This window comes from Equus przewalskii, chromosome 3, assembly GCF_037783145.1.
Source record: "Equus przewalskii isolate Varuska chromosome 3, EquPr2, whole genome shotgun sequence".
NCBI classification, from domain to species: domain Eukaryota; kingdom Metazoa; phylum Chordata; class Mammalia; order Perissodactyla; family Equidae; genus Equus; species Equus przewalskii.
This window is the reverse complement of record NC_091833.1, coordinates 60,429,461-60,442,858: the sequence shown is the minus strand read 5'-3', so window position 1 is coordinate 60,442,858 and position 13,398 is coordinate 60,429,461.

Below are 13,398 nucleotides of genomic sequence, written 5' to 3'. Positions count from 1 at the left end.
TGTAGTCTGTGTGGTTTTTATACATTCAGTTATTCAATAAAATAAGCAGAGAAAAATCAGGAGTACGTATCCAGTGGTTTTGCTTTAATTTCTTTCACATTTCTTCCCTCCACCAATAACTCTAATATCATAGAGTCTGCTAGGTTAGATGACCCAGGTGGCAGGCCTGCTTCCACACAGTGTCCCTTTCCTGCTTTGGGCCTCACTCAGAACTAGCAGCCTTTCCTGGTACCCAGAGTATAGCTGAGAACAGTATTCTTAGTTGTGAAATATGCTGCCTTCAGAACCCAAAGAGATCTATGAGGCATTGTGCTTCCTTCCGCATAGTAGGAGATGCGAGTTGTACTCATTTGTCTTTTACTCCAGAGGGGCTGTTCTAGCATGTCTCTGACCACGCACTGTTCACTCCTCCCCCCAAATTTTACTGAAGTAGTAGGCCACTAAATTTTATGGGTTTTATCTCACCCTCTGGAGCACATGTACTTCATCAAGGCCTCAAATTTACTAGTCACATCTTGCTCATCCCATTTAATTAACATACTCCCTCAATGTAGTGAACTAAGTGATTTTCTGTAGAAGTGACTGCTAGTCTTAAGTCTCTTTTCATTATAACAGAAGCAAGAGAGTTATAACCTAGGCTGTTAACATAGCCTATTGTTCATTCCATGTGAATATGAACTATTTCTGATCCTGTTTGCTTGGAGGGATGGAAAAGCATGCACCCACCAGATCAGTGGTCACGTACCAGGTAACCATAGTCATGTTAATCAGCTCTAGCAAGATATCACATCTGGCACACAGCTGTAGTCAGGGCTACTACTTGGTTGAATTTGACTTAGTCCACTCTCATCCTGCAGGATCTTGAATTTTGCAGGAGCCAAAGTGGTGAACTAAATGGAGATGTAATGGGGGCCACTGCTCTTATATCCTGTAAGACCTGTAAAGGTGGCACCTTAGCCAACTCCACAAAAAAATCTGAAGCTGGGGTGGTGTGAAAGAAGGAATTAACATAGCAGGCCTGAGTCTGCTGTCATTAAAAGGGCCAGCTTGTGAGGTTGGCTCTTGGCTGGCGTCTGGGAACTCGGATTTCAGGAGGGTTCCCACCATTTCCTAACTGATAAGGGGCTCACTGTGCCTGAACCGTTTGTAGAAGCAATGTGGTTTATGCCGAACATCTGCTTTCCTTCTGGGAGTCTGGAACTTGGGAATGTGTTAGGAAAGCATGCCTATGTGACCAGCCCCGGATAAAATCCTGGACACTAAATCCTTAATGAGCTTTCCTGGTAGACAACATTTCATATGTGTTGTCACAGTTCTATGCTACAGGAATTAAGTGTGTCCTGTGTGACTACACCGGAAGAGGACTCTTGGAAGCTTCCTCCAGACTTTGCACCATATGCCTTTTTCCGTTTACTGATTTTGCTTTTTCTGTGTATGCTTTTGCTGTAATCCTAGCCGTGGGTACAAATATATGCTAAATTCTCTGAGTCCTCCTAGTGAATCATCAAACCTGGGGGGTGTTCTTGGGAACTCCTAACACATGGCCTTCTGGAATTGCCCTGAGTTGGGGCAAAGAAGCTGGGCCTTTATTTCCCTACATCAATCAGTCACTGGACGTGGGCCGTCCTAGGAAGATGGAATGCTGTTGGGCAAGGCAATTCGCTTCAGCTGAGGCAATTTCTGAAGAGGGCTGATAGCTGAGGTCTGCCTGCCAGCAGCATCCCAGCAGCTGGAGGAATAAGTCCTTTGTTCCTGAAGGGGGTTCTGGGTGGTACGTCAGAGTGCCCGTTGCTTCCTTGAACTCTCCCTAGCACCCGCTCCTCTCCATTCTGCTTTAACCCACAGTTACTCTAATGCTCTCATGAATGACAAAATTAGTGATATGTCAACCAACTCCAGAGTAAAACTGCTCTATCAGGTCCCTCTAGTTATGAGAAGGTGAATTTCTCAAACATAGTTCTGCTGCGTGTTGGGGACTTATTATGGTTTATTATATTTTGATACCATTTGCATTGAATTCAACATAGTCTGGGTAAAGACAGAAAACTAGACATGAGGTGGTATAATACCAAATAATCTGCAAAACCATCCAGACATCTAAAACAATGCCTTCATGTATTCCTGGCACTATTTTTATTGGGCTGGTCTTTTAATATCTTTCATCCTATAGTGTCTTTAAATTCCCCTCATCCCTCTTTCTGCCCAGAGAGAGTCTGGACTTCATGCAATGACCCCCCAGATCAGAAATGTTGTCAGATGTTTAGCTTCATGTCCATATATATACACATACACACATATACACACAATAGTACAATCAAGTACAATAGTACAATCAATAGAAATGGAGTTTGGACAGAGATTTGTGAGTCATCAGTGTAAGTACCTGAATGGATTCCAGTGTTTGGAAGATGTAATATATATTTATGAATATAAATATGTATGTTTATGTTCTACACCTGAAACTAATGTTATATGTCAATTATACCTCAATTAAAAAATTCAAAAATAAGTATTTTATGCAATATCTATTTATGAATATAGTACATCTTCAAAACATTGGAATCCATCCACTACCTATACCGATGACTCAACAAATCTCCGTCCAAGCTCCATTTCTATTGGTTGTACACCCTTAATGTCTCTCAGATACGGCCCCCGTCCCACTCCATCTGCAGGACCATTGTCCTGGTTTAAACACTTTTTTCTCACCTTCATTACTGCAACAAGTTCTTGGTTTCCCTGTCTCCAGTCTACCTCCAGAGAGGTCTTTCTAAACTGCATATATCAATAATCACATTAAGCATAAATTAACTAAGAACTCCAATTAAAAGGCAGAGATTGTGAGACTGGGTAAAAAACTAAGGCAGTCACCTTAAAAACAAAGATACAAATAGGTTAGGGTAAAAGGATAGAAAAAGATATACTATGTTAACACTAATCAAAAGAAAGTTGGAGTGGCTACATTAATAACAAAGTAGATTTCAGACCAAGGACTATAATGAGGGAAAATGAGGGTTATTTCATCATGATAAAAGGGTAATTAGTGAAGAGGACTTAATAATCCTAAATATTTATGTACCTAACAACGCTTCAAAATTCATAATGCAAAACCTAATAGAATTACAAAGGGAAATAGACAAATCCACACAAGAGTTGTCAAAAATATGAGCATGGGCAGAGCTGAAAACAGCCATGGAGGGAGAGGACCATGGTCTGAAAAATCCAAGAGGTCATCAAAACCAGTGGGGCTGTGGTAGGCAGAATAGTGCCCCCAACCAAAAACAAGATGTAACAGCCGTGAGCCAAAGACTGTGGGCAATGTCTATAAACTGGAAAAGCAAGAAAATGAATTCTCCCTTAGAGTCTCCAGAGGGAATGCAGGCTTGCCCACCCATTTTAGACTTGCGACCTCTGAAACAACTGTGTTGTGTTTTAAGCCCCTGAGTTTGTGGTGATTCGTTACAACAGGAATAGGCAACTAATACCTGGGCCAAGACAATATCAGAGAACCAAGCCAGGAAAGTGGGAGCAACTGCAAAGCAAGCCACACTCAACAGGAGACAAAGAGGAAATCTATAGCAAAAAACTGGTTCTGGTTTGATTTAATGAGCCAGTTGACGCATGGTGCATGGATGGACAGCCCCAGTTTAGGGGACAGAGTAAAAAGAGATCCTTGAACACTCTAGCAAGGGACTCTGGACTTGCCTATATAGTGACCCCAAACAGGAAATTATGTACACGACCCAGAGAGTAGGATACAGAGATTCTCAAAAACAGATAAATGTGAACTGGCCTAGGAAGTTCTGTGTCTCACAGGCTCAACGCTACAAAAGGAAACAAGAAGACAGGAATGTGGTTGGGATGGCCAGGGAAGCCTGGCTTGTGCCCACAGGGTCCCTCCCTCTAATCTGGCACTCCTGCTTATAGAGGGCCTGATTCTCTGCCCAAAGGAAGAAATACTCTATCCCTAGGAAGGTCAGAGGTATAATTGGCTCCTCCATTGGGTTCCTGGGGAGAATGTGATATTCGAGTCTGAGAGGCAAGCCAGGTTCTAACATGGAGAGGCAAGTCTGGGTGGGGCCTGAGCCGTCAGTGATCCCCATTGACTACCTTCTCCGTAGGCCTCATGGTCTTCTTTTCATTTTGCTTCCTCAAACTTCATTTCACTGTAGTTCTAACAACTGTCAACATCTCCCTTTTGGAGATGTGCTCTGGAGAAACAACTGGCCCGTGGTCCCACATCCCACACCCTCCTTCCAGCCATGCTTCTGATCATGGAATTGTGCCTGATGCAAAGCAGGAGCTGGCAGAGATGGAAATGGAAGAAGAAAATGTTGGATCTGGACCAGGAAACCCAGGAGCAGAAGACAGATATAATTTTTTAATCTAAGAACCACACAGTGGCCGATGGTGAGTGCTAGTAACAGCAGTTTAGGAGGAAATGCTGACAACTTAGCACATTCAACAATTCCACACATTTTTTCAAGCGCCAGGAACCGAATGCCAGGGAAGGTGCTAGGCACTAGAGAACCAACAAAGAAAAGGCCCAGTTCCTGCCGTCAAGAAACTAGTAAGAAATTCCAAAAGCCATAACCCAGGGATACCGAGGGGTGCCTCTCAGGAGGATGGCCTCTTCACTGTGCACTGCTCTACTGGGCGACACACATGCTCAATAGATTTCCCACCATAACATGACTTCAAATTTAAGTGTTTGAGTCTCATTCATTTGATATTTATCTTAGGCAGATAAAGAAGTTTACAGACTAACGTATTTAATGCAATAACCCATTGCATGTGCTGCTTTCAAAGCCCCATACACTACTGCAAAGGATACAAAGATGATAAGATGAAGGCATTCACAACCTACAAGGACACACAAGCATATAACACAAAGTGTCAATGTGGGAGGATGGTGGCAACTGAACGTGTGGAGCCTCAGAGTTCTAAAATGGAACATTCGTGTGTCAGTGTGGGCGCTTTTAAAGTTCTGTCCAGGACCTGGATTCTGTTAGCACCCTCCTCGGATGTGAGAGTAGGAAACAAAACCACCAGGAGAGAACCACACAGACATAGGTTCACATTATGCCACTTTATGACATATGGGACCTCGACCAAGTGACTGAACCCCTCTGAGCACCTACAAAGCAGACAGTAATACCTTCCTCGCCCAGTTGTGGTGAGAATTGTATTTAATTGTGTGTAAAATATAGACCATGCAATGAGCCTTCCATATATGGTTCTGCTTTCTTCTTTAAATCCCACACCAGAAGCACAGGAAAAGGAGATAACAGGAGGAAGGGCAAAAAGTAAGAAGGGGAAAGGCATTGGATGGGGAATGATAGTGGTGCAGGCAATGGTGCCAGGCAGGCTTTCTGTGCCTTAAACAACCTTCCCTCTCTGTGGCAGCTCAAAAGCAGGCAAGGAACATTGTCCCATTAAAAGAGAAAATTTGATTTAATCATCATCTTCCCCTCCACTCTCCCACCCCAACCCTACAAAGCCATTTAATCCATCTTAGATGTGTCTCATTCATTCATTCACTTATTCATTCAATTTCATAAAGCACTTTAAACAGTACTACTCAAAATGTAGCTCACAGACCAGTGTGCACGTTAAGGAGCTTGCACCAGAACGTAAACCAACTGCATCACGAAGCACACTCTTCAGTCAACATTTTTTCATAGCAAGACTTTCTTGGTGAATGAAATAATGTGTTGGTTTGCATTATGGCATGAGCAGCTTGTCTCATTGTGGACCAGTCAAAAAGAGTTCACAGACTACGTTGAGTAGCACCATCTCAGAATATCAAGTCACTTACTCAGTCAGTAGACAACCTTTGAACCAACCTTAGCTCCATGGTTTGTGGTCCGTTGACAGCAGAGGAGTTCCTGACAGATTTGTGTCAGATAATAAACTTCCCAGATCCTTGTGGTTGAGCTTGTGCAGTTGAAAGATAGCATCACATCTGACTCAGCAGATCTGGGCCTCGTGCTTTTTAAAACAGAAGTGTTTTATTAAACAAAGATGATGAAGTGGACAGACTGTCCAGGATGATAACCGCAAATATCAGTGATGAGCATCTTGTGGAGACAGACATTCAGCTGCAGACTTGCCAGCACAGTGTACATGACATATAATTTAACTAAAAATGAAGGGTACTGGTGCCTATAAAAGAGGTAGATTTTATAGTGGTACAAAACGTTGCCAGGCTACACAGCTGAAGGATTATCTCTGAAATTCTGAGGATTTTAAAAAATGTTTGTTACCACTCTGACTGTGACACTTGTAGATGGATCTTAAGAGCATGGAAGGCTTTATTAACATGTACATTTCCCCTTTCTGTGGCCATCACCATTACCTGGCCATACTTGGTTGAAAAAGTGAGAAATGGTTTTAACCAGCAATAAAATGTGGCTGTCCAAAGGCTCAAACTCACCAAGGCCCAACGGGGACTGGCAAATTTTAGAGTGAAACGAAAATGTATTCTGTGATTTAAATCTAAAAACAGTTTCAGCAAGTTATCTTTAAATGTAAAGGGACAGTACATGTGGCCAAAGAGGGCTATGGGAAGATTGTTTGTAAGAGCAGAAAATGGAAAGCAGCCCAAATTCCATCAAGTGGCGAATGGATAAATAGAACTATGGTCCACCCAAATAATGCAATCATAAGCAACAATTTGAAAGAGAGGGATTGATCTATATGTATTGGCATGGAAGGAAAAGACATTTTAAGTGAAAAGGAATAATTTAGAAGGCAACTCAAAATATTATCCTATTTATACAAAAATTTTTAAAACCCACCTACAAAACAATTTCTAAGTGTATGTCTGTGTAAATATATAGAAAAAGGAATAGAAGGATATATGCCAAACTGTTAAAAGTAGTTACCTCTGGATAGGGGAGCATATACTTCCTGTGAAACAGAGAGAGAGAAGGAGAGAGAGAAAGGAAAGAGAAAGGGAAAAAGGCAGGCAGGGAAGGGAAGAAAAGAACTATTATAACAACAGCATTCTACAAACTTAGATCAAAACCATTTCATCTCTAAAAAATTAGAAGTTGCTTGTTGTCATTTGCCTCACCATCTCCTTAAGACATTGGCTAAAGACGGATCCAAGTCTTGAATTACTACCGTTTCCTGTGACATCTGGATATTTCAAAGAACTCTCTCAACCCCTGCCAGCTTCCCTATTGAGATTCACAGAAACCACTGTCTGGGTAGGTGTGGCTACAAGACTTTAGTTAGCTCGCCTGTGACTGGTCACCAGAACCCTAAACAAAGCCCACCTCATCCCCTGTTGTGAACCTTCCAATCCAGCTTTCCAACCAACTCCCCACCTCAGAAAACTAAGACGTGACTTCACAGCACCCATGTCTGAGACGTGTTGCACACTCTCATAGAGCGCTTCACAATTTTCATAAATCCTATTTCTGCCTTCTCTTTGTTTCAGATATCCAGGTTCTACAGGAAATGTTTGTCCAAGGCAGGAAATTCTTATTTTCCAGTAATACTGACAGCTAACATTTACAAGGTACCACTCCCTGTTCAAAGCGCGCGAATGTTATTAACTCATTTAACCTCGCAACAACACTATGAGATAGGTACTATTACTGTTCTCATTTTATAGATGAGGAAATCAAATAGAGAAAAGTTAGGTAAGTTGCCCAAGGTCTCACAGTTGGTCTAACAATATCTATTTTCATCATCATACAAAGAGACATGTTGTCAACCCTGATCTACGACGCCAGACCCAGAGATTTCCATTCACTAAGTGGTGAATTGCTGTTGAACCTTCATGGCACCTGAAGGCGAAACTTCAATCATTCCATTCAGAAGCTCCACATGGGGCGGGGAGAGGCTAACGGGTGAAATATGATCTCATCCTGTGTCTGAAGCTGGGAAAGCCCTTCGTTACTCATCACCACAATCTGGATCTGTCTGATGCTACCGCCAAGCATAACCAGGGTGGCTGAGCACTCAGGGTGAAGTCACCTTACCACATACATGGGCAAGACACTCAGGCATCCACGGGTTTCACCTGCACAGGAGTCTATCTAACCACCTGGTTTCTCTCAGCTCTCAAGAAGAATGCATGGAATGGTCAAAAGATTGGTCTTAATCCCTGCAAATGTTTTACCCAACCAGTGGAACTGACACAATTTTCTACTCCATGTCTACATCTGTAGTTTGTAATCAATACAAGAGTATAAAAGTTAATAGCTCTTCTTTCTGCTTAGCAAGCAACACTAGCCTTAAAATAGAATCTTCATTCCCTATGTGACTTGCTACTATAAGACTGTGTTGGTAGTATTTCAGAATCAGTCTTAGCAAACCACATGCAGAACACTGTGTATGGCTTCAGGTACAGCTGGATCTAGGGTTCAAATGATCTTGGAAGAATCTGATATACCTCCACACTACTTTATCAAGCAAGCTATCCCTTCATATAGGTATGTCTCTTTGCAACTTCAAGTCCAAAGGCAAAATATGTGTCTCTTTTTCAGTCACTTGTACAAAAGTCCCAGGACTAGTTTTAATTGTGCCTAGTTGACTTGGTTTGAGTCAAATGCCCATCCCTAAACCCATCACTGTGGCCAGAGGAATGCTATGCTATGATTGGCCAGTGTGGGTTACAGACAATCCTGGAGCCGGGATTGTAGGGAAATGATGGCTCCCCAGAGGGAACTTGGGGTAATCAGAAGAATTGGGAGGGATGCTGGGCTAGACAAGTAAAAACAATGGCCATGAAGCTCAGAGCAGAGCGTGGGCTCTGAGAGGTGTGGCTGTGCGGACATGGCTTCAGAGTGAAGATTTTTGTGTTAGCACACTTGTCCTAGGATAAGGTGAAATGGTATAGGAGTTTTTTGCTTCTTTTTATGATCATGGTAGAAAAAGATGCCTTTAAATGCACAATTTGGTTAACTGGGAAACACACAGAAGCATTTTATCATTTATATTTGGCCCAGAAATTAGATTCTACTCCTGATCTTATGACAGAATGGTTCTCCCACTCACTGTGGACCAAATTCATTCACATTGGTTCATTTGTATGCTCATGCATTCCTGCAGCCCAGAAGAATCGGCTGAGTATCTGCCATGTAGAAAGCACTGGGGTCACCCTCAAATAAATGACACCCTTCGAAGGTGAATCTTCTGAGCAGTGGCCCACCCCCTCTCTCCTCACAGACGACTGTTCTTCCCACTTGCCTTGTGAAGTACATCCATGGTCCTTTTGACATTTCAGAGAGAATAAAATATGAATTTATACAGGGTGATTTCTTAAAACTTTTTATAGAAGAAAGTTCCAAACAAAAGTAGAGAGTATAATAAACTCTAATGCACCCCCCACCCAGCTTCAACAATGACACACATAGGCAATCTTTTTTTTTTTTCAGAAAGATCTAGCCCTGAGCTAACTGCTGCCAATGCTCCTCTTTTTGCTGAGGAAGACTGGCCCTGAGCTAACATCCATATCCATCTTCCTCTACTTTATATGTGGGACCCCTACCACAGCATGGCGTGCCAAGCGGTGCCATGTCTGTACCCAGGATTCGAACCGGTGAACCCCGGGCCGCCAAAGCAGAACGTGCGCACTTAACCGCTGCACCACCGGGCCAGCCCCTCACACGGGCAATCTTGTTCCATCTATACTCCCATTCACTCCCCATCCTCTGATTATTTTGAAGCAAATCCCAGATAGCATATAATCTGTAGATATTTCAGCATCTTTTTCTAAAAAGTAAGGACTCCAATTTTTTGACAAAGCCATTTATTATTATCACATCTACAATAATCCCTTAATATCATCAAATATCCAGTCAATGTTCACATTTTTTTTTTACAATTTATTTACTTGAAACAGGACCCATATAAAGTCCAAATGTTGTAATTGGTTGATGTGTCTCTTAAATCTCTTTTAATCTGTAGGTTCTCCCTCTATCTCTTTTTATTTATTTGTTTTGCCTTGAAAAAAATGTTTTTCTTAATAAACCAAGTCTTTTGCCCTACCCTACTTGGGGGAATTTTGAGGATATTTTCGCAGAGCTTTTACAGCAATAAGTTGATGACCAGGGTATCAGAGCACACCCAGCACAGTGATTAGAGCAAGAATTCTGCAGCTGAGCAGCCTGGGTTCACACCACAGCTCTGCACTTACTAGTCACATGACAACCTCTGTGCCTGTTTTCTCATCTTTAATATGAGGATGACAATAGTACCCACCTCATTGAGTTGTTTTGAGGATTAAATGGCTTAATGTATATACAGTAATTAGAACAGTGATGCATGGAGGACTGGAAATGATATGTTATACAGGTGAGGGAGCCGAGAGGCAGTGATGCTGACTGGTCCAAGGTCTCACACAGACTGCTGGCAGGGCAGGGACTAAAACACTCATTTATCCCACTGGTTTAATACTATTTCAAACCATCGATAAATGAGGGCTCTCATGGAGCGGACATCACTCTGACCCTGCCCAGGATGTTTTTGCCATTCTGTTGTTAAATCACTGGGATGGCTTTAGGAAACTTCTCCAGGCCTTAATCTCCTGATCTGCCAAATGGGGGAATTGGAGTTGTGCCTGAGGTGCCAAAATCCCTTTTAGGAGAAATCCCAGCAGAAGATGCCGTAACGAGCCTTACAGAGGAGTCATACAGGCCACCACAGAGCGGCACCTTCAGATCAGGGTCAACCACAGAACCCTTAGATTCCCCAAAGGAGCATCTGCCCCTATCCTTCTGCCAGAGAACTCTGAGCCACCCCCAGACCTCCTGGAGATAAGCCTCGAAGCGCCAGCCAGCCGCTACTCCCTCAACCTGACTCAGGGGACAGGCCTGTATCCACCACTCCCCAGGCTACCTGACACCTGTAATCCTGACTCATCACAGGCCTAATGACAGCTTTCCTGGATTACTCACCGGGCCATGTGAGGGGAATGCCTCTCCCAGACAGCTTCAGCAGTTTCTGCAGCAGGAGACTAGCCTCACTGGACATAACTGTAGCTCACCTTTGTTTCTCCAAGGCCTGGCCACAAACGGGGCCTTCCCAACAGGACTGCAGAGATGAGCATCCCAACAGGACTGCAGAGAGGAACATCCCAACAGGACTGCAGAGATGAGCATTCCAACAGGACTGCAGAGATGAGCATCCCAACAGGACTGCAGAGAGGAACATCCCAACAGGACTGCAGAGATGAGCATCCCAACAGGACTGCAGAGAGGAACATCCCAACAGGACTGCAGAGATGAGCATCCCAACAGGACTGCAGAGATGAGCATCCCAACAGGACTGCAGAAAGGAACATCCCAACAGAACTGCAGAGAGAAACGAGGCAGGCTGCAGACGATCCATTCCTCAGACCGACATCCTGGTGGGTCCTTGAGGGTGTAAAAGGCGGTTCCTCAGAGCCACAGATGGACACTAGAACAGGCCAGCCTTTCTGAACATTGCTGGTCTAACCTGCCGGTGCTGGGTTTTTTTCCTCTCAGGCTGCTTGGTCCATTTCAATTAATACAAAAGGATAGTTTACATTGTCTCAATTTGAGAAGATAAAATAAGTTACTTACCAAAACCCGTTTTCACTGTAACCAAACCCAGTGTCTTCAGAGTTTGAGCTCTCTGAAATTCTAAACACATTTTTAACACACGAGGAAAGGGGAAAAGGGAAACTGAGAGGGGAGCAAACCAGGGAGGTCGCCATGAGATTCTCCCCAAAACACAGAGGTTGGGCCTCTAATTGAAAGACAGGCTGTCCTGAGGCAGGGAGGGGCTCTGCTCACGGGCATCTTTCTGAAGTACAGTTGTTCGAGGCAGTTCAAGGCTCACAAACCAGCCTGCAGTTGCTAAAGTCACCCCACACATCTCTGCTAAGGAGCACTTGGCTATGCCCCTCATGATCCACAAACACCCAGGTTCTTATTTAGAAGCCTTTGCTTTCTTAAGTATCTTCATATGTGCTCGTCCCCTAAACCTGCAGAGCAGCGTGGACACATGTGAAAGTGAGAGAGAGAGAACATGGGTGCGTATTCGTCAGGGTTCTAGGAGAAACCGAACCAGTAGGATGGGCATATAGAGAACGGGGAAGAGTTCTTTCAAGGAATTGGCTTGCGGGATGGCGGAGGCTGGCAAGTCCAAAATCTGCAGGGTAGACTGGCAGGCTGGAGACCAGGGAAGAGCTGACATTGCAGATCAAGTCCAAAGGCCGCTGTGCGCTGCAGAATTCCCTCTTGCTCTTGCTCGGAGGAGGTCAGTCTTCTGTCTTTTTGTTCCATTCAGGCCTTCAGGTGATTGGGTGATGCCCACCCACAATCTGCTTTACTCAAAATCCCCCGATTTAAATGTTAGTGTCATCCAAAAACATGCTCCCAGAAACATCCAGAATAGGATTTGACCAAATCTCTGGGCACCATGTCCCAGCCAAGCTGACACTTAATATTAACCATCACAGGGTGCTGATGGGAGGAGAAAGAAAGGAGATGAAATTGCCCTGAGCTCAGATCCAAATAGCAGGGTGTGGCAGAGAGCTAGAGACCCTGGGTAAAGCCACCTTCCTGCCCTCATGTCCTTTGCTGACAGGGTCTTGCTGGATTATAAGGTGCATGAAAGCACATGCACTGGCAGAGACCCTTCTCCAGCCCCCTCCCCAGACATTCATTTACCCGTGTATTCCAGACTATTTATTGAGTGTCTGCTATGTGGCGAGCACTGAGGCTACAACTGTAATCAAGATTCAGCTCTTCTGCACACTTAAAAATGGTTAAAATGGTATTTTTACGTTCTATTTTATCACAATTAAAAATAAATTAAAAAAATATTTTAAAGACTCAGTTCTTGCCATGAAGGGTCTCGAAGTCCAGAGAGAGAGGACAGATACAGAGAACAACTTCGGTGTTGGGAGTCACCCACAGTGAGATGGGGCAAGCCAGAGAACCCAGAGCCCGTGGGGGTCAGCAGACACTGCGCCTTGCGCACCCACTCACCTTGTCCTTTCTCTCCCCTCAGAGCAAAGCTGCACTGGACATAGAATTTCCAGTCACACTACCAACCGGGCTACAAGTCAAATCCTCCTTATTGACCAAAATAGAATCCTCACTTCTCGTCCTGAATGTCACGGTCCCTCTCCACAGACCAATTGTAAAGTTTCTTAGTATTTACTCACTAAAGTGCCAATGTATTTTCACTCTCCCAATTTTTCTTTATGGAAAAGGCAATATTATAAGAGCATTTTTTTTAATTCAACCATAATCTCACCACCTGATCACACTCAACCACAGCAGTCAAATTCTCAGACAAAAACCTTGGCGGGCCAGCCCGGTGGTGTAGTGGTTAAATTCTCACACTCCACTTCCATGGCCCAGGGTTCTTGGGCTCAGATCCTGGGCACAGACCTACACACCACTCATC